This window comes from Telopea speciosissima, chromosome 7 (assembly GCF_018873765.1).
Source record: "Telopea speciosissima isolate NSW1024214 ecotype Mountain lineage chromosome 7, Tspe_v1, whole genome shotgun sequence".
Lineage (NCBI taxonomy): Eukaryota > Viridiplantae > Streptophyta > Magnoliopsida > Proteales > Proteaceae > Telopea > Telopea speciosissima.
Genome location: NC_057922.1, coordinates 59,104,201 through 59,112,899, shown reverse-complemented (window position 1 = coordinate 59,112,899; position 8,699 = coordinate 59,104,201).

Sequence of the window (8,699 nt, the reverse complement as noted above, 5' to 3'; positions counted from 1 at the left end):
TTCTTTAGATCGAATCAAAGTTCAATTGCGAAAGACTTGCAGGTGAAGAGACAAAACTGTCACAATGCGTAAGTGAAGAGCTTCAAGAACATCTCTCTCTCTTCATGAACTGATGTCACCTCAGCTGTTCCACTTTACTGGTTTTATATTCTCTTTCTCTCTCTCTCTCTCTCTCTCTCTCTCTCGCGTTCTTGTTTCTCCGTTTTTCGTTAATTTAACGGAAATTTCTTTCCCGCGGGAAACACGAGAGGCAAAATTACTGGATTACAGCCCATATCTTTATACTTAACAGCCGTCAGATTGGTATTTCATAGAGTTGAGATATATACAGAAAATGACAAATACGAATGGGTTGTTATACAGTACATACAAAGTCAAGCATAAGGCAATGCAGACCCACAGTCAAAACCACTATTTTGGAATCTTGCTTGCCAGAGTTTAATTAAACGAAAAAAAGAATAATAGATAACAATGATTTCTTTTTTGACAAATTGCATTATCCGTAAAATTTCCATAAATGGTAATGAAATAGCTGGAATTAGCTGTCAACAAGCTGTCAGAAGATGATAAGTTGCAATATATCCTCATAAAATTCCTTTGGCCGAATTTAATGGGGCCCACACATAGCTGTAACGTGTCGAAATCGCAGATATGAAAGATTTTTCCAGTTTGTCTGACAGCCGTTCCACAGCTGCGCCAACTCTGATACAACACTTCTACCAAAACAAAAAAAACTCTGATACAACACCACATGTGGACCCATTTGCATCAAAGCAACTTTGTTGCGGGTAGGGGGCGCTCGGGTTGCTGTTGGACTAGTGACACCCCATACGAAATCGGGACGGCGGCACCCAAGCAATGGCCCACATTGGCATGGTTCTAAGTATCAATATCGTAACGTTCGTATCGGGCAATATTTACTAATTTTGCTAGTCGTTGATACCAATATCGTATCGATAGCATGGTACGCATAAGAGGTAAAATGGTCAGAAAACTCATTTTTTAAGAAAATTTAAGGATAATTTTGTTCGATGCAATCAATATAGGCCAATACTGTATCGATATCGTATTGGTTTTGCGTATTGTCGATACTTGTTTCAATACCGTGCACTAAAACCATTCACAGTGGCCCACAGAACCCTTAGGTAAACTTAGGCTGTGTTTGGTATGTATTCTTGGAATGCATTCTAGGTCGATTTCTTATTATGGAACAATAAAAACAACTATTTTTATCATTCGAGAATGCGAAATCGACCTCGAATGAGAATGCATTACTAAACACAGCCTTATATAGAGGGAACGTTGCATAATGTTCATGGATGTAAGAAAAGCATCCATTTGATTCGAATTAGTCATGGTTTTTTGTTCGTCTCGTCTCTCTGTAACAAGTAATATTGGATCTCCTAGATTTTTTCGTGTTGATCTCCTTCAATATATCTCCTATTGTGATAACCAGTGAGACATAGAATATTTAGAGTCCTATATATAAATAGTATTGCATTATCCCAACAAAGAATGCAACTGGAATTAGAGCCATGTTCCCTTAATTAGTTGGTTAAATTTGGGTTTCCATAATAAATCTAATTTCTAATAATAGAGATATACTTGTTCAATAAGTTAATTGGTCGTGTAGGATAATATTATAATTAAATAAATAATTCCTACAATCTTCCACTTGAACCATATGACCACAGAATGTTGATCTCAAATGTAACTTAGATTTTAATCACATACTACAGTAGTAACAACTCATCCACTTTGTACCAAACATAATCATAATACTTTGTTTGGATGAAACTATCAAAATGTATCATGGCGGTTATACATTATATATCGACATACAAATTTTCATAAATATGGAATAGACATAAAGTCTGTAATTTAATAGTCTAACATAATATTTTACTCATATCAAACCAAATGTGTACACATAATAATAGAAGGAAGAAATATTTAGAACAACTAAGAAATGTGATCATTAATTAGGTGAAAGTGTCTAATATAATATAACCACTTTATCAAACTTTAAACAAACCCATATCAGTTACAAGATCAGTAAATTGTTTAGGCGCCAATGCCTTATTTATATGATCAGCAATCATAAGACTTGCCTTTATGTGTATAATAAATATTTTATGTTCCTAAACTACTTCTTTAACAAAGTTGTATTTTACTCTAATATGCTTTGCTCTGCTTGAATACTTGTTATTCTCGGAGTAATATACAACGTCAACATTGTCACAAAATAAAAGGCATACCCAATGCACGAGGCTGCCGACCAGGGAGGATCATAATGTACATAGTCTTACCCCTGCTTTTGCAGAGAGGCTGCCACCACTACGGGGTCTAGGGAGCAACCTTAATGTTGCACGAAGGCAACATTATCACAATACATTTTTAATGGCTTTGTAATGGTGTTGACAACCTAAGATAAAATTTTGTATCCAAATTTGTTGTCCAATGGCTATCATTGAGAGGGCGGATGAATTAGTGATAGAATTTCTTTCAAATATTTTCTTCTCATACAAACATTGGCAACCACAATTGGAGTCAAAATTGATAATCACACAGTCGTGCACACACCCCAGCCAAACTCAAAAACTCTACCAGGTGTGTACACCTATTCTACAACCCACACACTTCAAATGCTAATACAGATATAATGCAAAAATTCACACGCACAATACAAGGTATACATGGTTCGACTAGTTGCCTACATCCACAGAACAATGCCACTAAAGGCTTTGTATTTACTCAATACTCAATTTCGTTGTACCTACAGCTGGGAGCACTCACACCAAGCACCCACTAGACACATTTACAATAATATGAATGCTTTGGGTTTATAATCAACAATCATGCATAGACTAATACAGGAATTCCACAATACATCACCTATTACTAGCATACAATATAACAAAGATTAAGCATGGACAATCATATGAAGTAAAATACTTATAGCATTTGTTTTGAGATAACACCAGCAATACGAGATGTCTATGAAATATACTAGAGGCTACTGGAAATGTTAGCTTCTTCTTCTTCTTCTTCTTTCTTGTTTTCTACCAGAAACTCACTTGGCCACCAATAATGTCCTTCAAGAACTTCAACTAACATGTTCTGTCTTCATTGTGTTTTCAAGAGCACTCACACAAGGTAGAAGAAGAAAGTTCAATACTATTCACACAAATTTTCATGCACAATTTCTATTCTTCCCATTTTTTCCCTCCTCTATTCCCATTTTCATTTTTTTCTGTTCAAGTCTTGTGTTGCATAGAGACACTGAGAATTTTGATATGTGGTGGAGCTCAAACCGATACTAGGTGGCTGAGATCAAAGTTGGGGCAATCAAAATTTTCAAATGGAATCTTAGAGAGGGTGTATTGTGCACGTAGAATTTACCATAACTTGTGGATCACATGGGTCACATGGGTGTACGAAGACTTGCCTTTTGCGAACCGGTAGAATTGAATGAGTATGTGTGGCAGCATTAATGGTTTCTAGATGAGTACCTTTCAGTTGGAAGATTAGCGCATAGTACGGAGGATAAAACCAATTAAAGATTTGATATTGGAATCTTTTGGAGTGTTGTAGCGTGCATGCGCAAAATGGGAGCCAAGTTGAATAATCCTCATCCCGTCACAAGCTAGGTGTCATAGATATTTCAGCCTTTTGCTGGTTCGTGTAGCGTGAAATCCGCCCTCCCTCGATCCTATCATCTTAGGCTGGAATAACCCTGGTCATTGGATCTGAACCCAACTTGGCTCCCATGTTGAATTAATTTGAATTTTTTGAATGAACAGAGTAGTTTTATTTTCTTTCATTTTGGAAAAGTAAAAGTGCAAGTTGAGGAGTGTGATCGGATTGTAAATATTCATGAAAAGTGATCTTTAATTTATTTTTTTAATTTATTATTTATGATCAAATTGATATCTCTTTGTAATTTTTATGATTGTAGATAATTAATGACATCTCAAGGATTTGAAGTACATTCGCATGATTTAAAGATATTCGTAGATTCGACATCAATATTGCATAGAAATGATAAAAACATGAGAAATCGGGTTAATTACAGGTCAGATTTGGGTTTAAAAGTTATGGAGAAGAAGATATAAAAAAAATAAATAAGTAAAGAGCAAAAAAGGAATTTAAAAAGAGAATGAGATTTTGAAGAGAAGAGGGGTAGCCATGTGCTGCCCACGGTCTCCCAAGTCATCGCATCTCCTAAACCTCTCTTTTCCCTAAAATCTCTCTCTTCTCTCACATGCTACCCACATCTTATCTCTCCATTCCTCTCTTTGCCCTATGATTCCCTCCACATGCCACCCACGGCTCTCACAACTCTTCCTCAAATCCATCTCTCCGTAGAATCCCTCTCTCCTAAAACCTCTACGTTCCCATCTTTCCTAAAATCTTCCTAAAATCTCTCTCCCCCAAACCCCCACCAATAATATCATTCTCTCTATTTTCTCTCTCTCATGTCTCTAACTCCCAGCTCTCCTCTAATTTTTCTCTCTTCCCTCAAAACCTCTTTCGGTTTTCCCCTCCTTTGTATATTATATATATTTTTGAAACCAATCGAGAGGGGAGAGAGGATCCATCTTGGCAGCCTCACCATAGCAGCTAAGGGTGTCAATTTGGGATCGGAATCGGGAACCATCCCAATACCGTTCCGCTAAAATCCAGTATCGGATCGTCCCATTAGTAAATGGGACGGTATTGGTATCTGATTTTGGTACCGAATGATAAATGGGACGGGACGGTTCTGGGACGGGATTTCCAACGGTACCAGTACCGAAATACCAGTTAGATACCAGATGGTACCGGACCTACTAGTACCGTTTAAAAAAAAGGAATATATAAGATCTTTTTTTTTAGGAGTCTTTTCTCTTATGGAGGTTTCAAGTGATTGATCTTTAGTTCTGTTTTTGTAAACTTGTTTGATGATGACATTAAAACTATATTTGGGTTTGTTTATTTGATTATCATAAACTCTTAATTATAACCTTGAGAAGCTTATTACATGTGATCTTAGGGAGTTTGAAGAAGTAAAACTATGATTTCATAATTTAAGTTGCTTTATAAAAAGCAGTAGACAACTTAGATTTCATGATAGTGAAAAAATTCCAGAGCACTAATAAACCCGCCTTGTTAGGAACAATTAAACTTCTTCTCCCTTTTTCTACAGTGCCTAGAACCGTTTAGGAACCAGTACCGTCCTGTCCCGCTAGTAATCGGGACTGGGATGTAGATTTGGTCCCATTAACTAAATGGGATGGTACTAGGATTGACACTTTTGGTACCGGTACCGTCCCATCCTAAGTACCGAGAACCATTCAAATTGACACCCTTAATAGCAGCTCATTACTGCAACGAGGAAACCGGCAGCTCCATCACCGAACCGACATCATCGTCGATTCAGACGCCACACCCTACATTCACCGTGTTACTTTGTTATGATCATCGCTGTGTCATGTTAATTAGCACCGTGAGTGGCGAAGTTTTCTTTTGTCTTTAGGGTAGATGAAGCATTGTATTTCTTGATTAATTTCTATTCATACACTTGATTGTTTGATGTTTAGACCCCGAATCTTTTATCAGAATTTTAATTGATTAATCTAGTTAGAGGTGTTATTTTTGTGATTCAATATTCTCTATTCAAACGATGGTTTTTCATGTGATTGCAATTAAATCGATGATAGTCTATAACTGATCGAACTAAGCGTGCTAAGTGAGGAGCGAAAGATGACAGTAGTTGACAAGATAGATTATAACTAGGATAAATTGTGATTTTCATTCTGTGGTATCATTAGGCTTGTAGTTGTAATAAGCCGAAGTGTGTGAACTTGAAATTAATTAAAAAATCAATGTGGATTCGAACCCTAAAGACAATTCTTCCCCATGTTTCTTTCATCTCTATTTTATTTTCTATCTTTCTTGCTTTCTTTTATTTTAATCTTTAAAAACTCTAATCTTTCATCGTAGTTTAATTCCTTAGTTCCCTGTGGGATCGACCTCTTCTTACCGCTATTCTAATAGTAGTTCTTAGGGTTTTAATTTGATGTTTATCGACCGATCAATTCATGTAGACTTCTTCATCTAAATTCTCATTTAAGAATGTCATTTCCACATGTATTTGGTGAAGCTCCAAGTCATAATGAGCCACCAAAGCCAAAATAATCCTAAGAGAATCCTTCTTAGACACAGGAGAGAAAATCGCATGGTAATCAATACTTTCCTTCTGAGTGAACCCTTTTGTAACTAATCTGGGTCTCTCAACATTATCCTTTGAGTCGCGTTTGGACTTAAATACCAATTTACAACCAATTTGTTGTTCGATGGCTGTCACTGAGAGGGGGGGTGAATCAGTGATTGAAATTCTTTCAATTTCTTTCCCACTGGCACTGGAAGTTACTACAAGGATCAGAATACAAATCACAAAGTCGTGTACACACTCCAGCCAAGCTCAAAGGCTCTACCAAGTGTGTACATCCATCCTGCAGCCCACACACTTCAAATGCAAGTATAAACAAACACACAAATCCACGCGCACAACACAAGATATACGTGGTTCGGCAAATTGCCTACATCCACAGAGCAATGCCACTATGGGCTTCGTATTTGCTCAATACTCAACTTTTGTTGCACCTACAGCTGGGAGCACATACACCCAATTTTTCTCAACATAGAACTGAGAGGGCAAATAATGCTAGTACAAAATAGTACCCACTACCTGAGAGCACCCACTCCCAATATTTAGCATCCACTAAATACAATACAAAATCAATAGGGTTTTGGGCTTATAGCAATGCCCTACAAGTAAGCACAAATTAGAATAGGTCTATCAACAATTTTCACCTATTTCTAGAACAGGGATGAAGCATGAATAAATAAAGAGTGATAAGAATGCTTACAACCCTCACAAAAGTGGTCTGAGCTTTACTGTGATCAACTGGAATCCACTGGAAGTATCAACTCTATCATTTGTGGAGAGATTTGGGCTTTCAAGTAAGCACTGCCATGAGGGGACCACAATAGCTCCTTTTTTGTCTTCTTCCTCTTCTTGTATCTCCTCAAAAACACAATCAAAACCCTACTTTCTTCATGAACACAGCTTCAATAACAATGCTTAATCTTCAAAAACCCATTGAGAATAAGCTTTAATACATCTGAAACAGTCTTCTATTTTTCAAAAGCAAAGCTTGAGAGAGAGATGAGTTCGTTCCATTTTCCTTTTGGTTGCTCTGATTTTTTTAATGGAAAACCCCTTTTTTTTCTTCTATCGATTCTGTAGTTGTACCCATCTAAAGAAGAAAAACCACTTCTCTTTTTTTTTTTAACAAAAGACTATGTAAAAGGACCAAATAACCCTTTTTAGATAGGCCAATTAATTTTCCACAAAAAGAATCTTCAATCTGTGCATTGATAAATGAACTTCTTGGAGAATTCAAAGAGGATTGCACGGCTTCCAAGATGCTTTTTGGATAGCAAATCAAATGCTCAAAAAAGGAATCTAAGAACTTATAAACCCCTTTTTAATTCAGCCGCTCACGGACTTCACGTAATGAGCCAACGACCCCATCTTTATGATATCTCTCCAACTTCTTGCTAATTATAAAAGACCCCTTTATTTCACCTATTTATATCACTGTAGACATAACTATTAATAATTTATAATTAAACCCCTAAGACAAAACGACTGAACCCGAGAGCATGATTTGAGTTCAAATATGTTTCAGATTTGCTTCTTTTCTGCGCACCCATACAAAAAATTTCATAACTCCCCCGTCTAACATCAGATTAACGAACTGTTTGAATCGATGGAAAGAGGACTCGACGAACTAACTTTTTTTAGTTCAAACCTCTTTCAAATTCTGCCGCAGGATCCACTGAAAAAATCCCTGAAAGTACCACAACCGCAGTGACCTATGAATTAGGACACATGTATGAATCTATAAGCCTCCAAACACTTTGTATCACTGCTGCCCATGCTTGCAATGCTCTGAACTGCTACCAACAAACTTTTCTGAGCCACTGGACACTGCCATAGCCTCAAGACTGGCCATCTCATTACTACTCTGCGTTTGGTTGGAAACAATGACAACCTATACGCAACACAATTACCTAAAGTTCGGGGGTAGTTCAACGAGATCCCAAACATCATTGTCACTCATGGATTTTTTTTCTCATCTTTTATGGCATCTACCCATTTAAGGGAATCACTAGCATTTATGACCTATGAAAAATTCATTGGGTTATTCTTAGTTCCTATATTGATCTTTGATTCTTGGGGATATACTATATAGTCATCTTAAATGATAGATCTCCTAATTCTTTGAGGTCTCCCCAAATTTCTGGTTGAGGTACATTCACTTTTTTTCTACCCGAATATTATCTGAGACCCAGGAAAACCCCTAAACTGTATGGAGAAATCAATCTAAAATAGAAATACAAAAGGGGGGGGGGGGGGGACTTAACCCGCCTTACCCCTACCCAAAGGAATAGGTCACTCTCACACACAAAGCTAAAATATAAAGCCACCCAACAAGAAAACTAATAATTAAAATATAACCTAAAAACTGATAAACCAGCTTTGTGGTTTGAGGTACATTCACACTGTTCTCTGCAACAACTTTTTTTATAGAGTTGAACACCTTCGATAATTTGTTGTTCCACAGGATCATTTCCAATAGTGATCT